Source organism: Nannospalax galili, unplaced genomic scaffold, assembly GCF_000622305.1.
Source record: "Nannospalax galili isolate Female #2095 unplaced genomic scaffold, S.galili_v1.0 scaffold831, whole genome shotgun sequence".
Lineage (NCBI taxonomy): Eukaryota > Metazoa > Chordata > Mammalia > Rodentia > Spalacidae > Nannospalax > Nannospalax galili.
The window spans coordinates 1293310-1295549 of record NW_008329142.1 but is presented as its reverse complement, the minus strand read 5'-3'; positions in this window follow the sequence as shown (position 1 = coordinate 1295549).

The following is a 2240-nucleotide window of genomic DNA, read 5'->3' as shown; positions in this document are numbered from 1 at the left end:
TAGAGCATAGCTGCTATGAAAGCTTAAATCTATAGTTCTAATATCTGCTGTCTTAAAACATATTTAACACCATGTACTAATTATACACACTAAGGGACTGAATTCTGACATTTTCATAAATGTGCATACTTCATTTTGATTATATTCACCCCGTTACCCTCTCTTGTCCCTTTGATAAGTTTTCCTGCTTGAACACTAGCATGCTACTTTTTCTGGCAATTTTTTTAAAGAAGAAAAAAATTCAAGTAATTTGCTCTTTCTTTCAGGTCTTCTACTGTTTATTATTTCCTAGATCATATTCAGTTTATCTAGTAAGGACAGTTAGTTATTAATAGTAAGATGCTTTAGTAAGGACAGTTAGTTATTAATAGTAAGATGCTTTGTGGGATTTGAGTCTATGTCTTGTATATTTGTAGTCATTTGCAGTTGGAAGACTATACTTTATGATGTTTCTCTCAATTTTTTCTTACAGTACTAATGAGGAAGAATTGGAACTACAATGACAAAAGTCAACATTTCCTCTCAGCATATTATAGTAAAAATACTAAATGTACAGAACAAAGAGATAATACTAAAAGCTGCAAAAGAAAAACAATACCTCACATATAAAGGAAAACGCATCACAATTAAAGCTGACTTATCAATGCAAACTATGAAAGCCAGTAGAGCCTAGAACAAAGTATTCCCAGTTCTAAATGACCACAGATGCCAACCCAGAGTGCTTTACCCACCAAAAGTATTTATTATAGTTCAAGGGGAAAGAAAAATCTTCCACAACATGAACAGTTTGAAAAAATATATGTCCACAAAACCAGCTCTTCAAAGAATACTTGAGGCAATGTAAAGAATGGATAAAAGGAAGAGGTACAGCCAAGGGACAACAGAAAGAAACTAAATGAAGGTATAATTGTGGAAACAGAAAATTAGACCAAGAATGCAAAGAGAAAGTAACATAACGGGAACTGATAAACTTCTTTCAATAATAACTTTAAATATTAATGGCCTGAACTCTCCAGTCAAAAGACACAGAGTAGTTGAATGGATTAAGAAACAAAATCCATCCTATTGTTGTCTACAAGAAACCCATCTCAACTTCACAAAAAACAGTACTACAGGACTTTGAGACACAGATTAACCCCAACTCAGAAATAGCAAGGGACTTCAATACACCCACTGTCTCCATAAGACAGGTCAACCAGACAAAGAATAAACAGAGATATAGCTGAATTAAATGATACCATACATCAAATGAACCTAACAGACATCTGCTGAATATTCCACCCAAGCACCAAAGAACATACTTACAATTTATCATCCCCAAGAAATTTCTCTAAAACTGACCGCACACTGTAGCACAAAATAAGTCTAAAAAAATACAAAAATACTGAAATAATTCCACACATTCTGTCAGACCACAACACAATAAAGCTTAAAATCAAATCCAAAAGAAACCCTAGTGCTACACGAATTCATGGATATTAAACAACACACTCCTGAATGATGAATGGGTCAAATATGTAAGCCAATTAGAAACTACAGGAGAAAACCTCACCAACAGGATGAATGAAATGGAAAACAGAATATCAACACTGGAAGATAAAGTGGATGAATTAAACCACTCAAACAAAGCTTATGAAAAATTTAAGAAAACACAGGAATGGAATATGCAAGAATTGTGTAATACCATAAAAAAGACCCCAAACTTACGAATCATAGGCATACGGGAAGAAGAAGAATCTAAAGATAACGGTATGGAACAGATCTTCAACAGGACTGTAGAAGAAAATTTCTCAAAATTAAATAAAAGACATGCCCATATAAATACAAGACACATATAGAACACCAAATAGACAGGACCAGAAAAGAAACTCTCCATGGTGCATCGTAGTAAAACCACTAAACGTTCAGAACAAAGAAACAATTCTGAAAGCTGCAAAAGAAAAACATCAAGTCACATATAAAGGAAAACCCATCAGGGTTACAGCTGACTTTTCAGTGCAAACTATGAAAGCCAGAAGAGCCTGGACCAAAATATTCCCAGTTCTAAATGACCACGGATGCAAAACCAGATTACATTACCCAGCCAAAATGTCTATCATAATTGAAGGGGAAAGTAAAATCTTCCATGACATAAATAGGCTGAAAGAATTCATGTCCACAAAAAGAGCCCTTCAGAGAATTCTTGAAGTAATAGAAAGAGCTGAAGAAAGGAATGACTATACACAAGGGGTGGTGGAAAA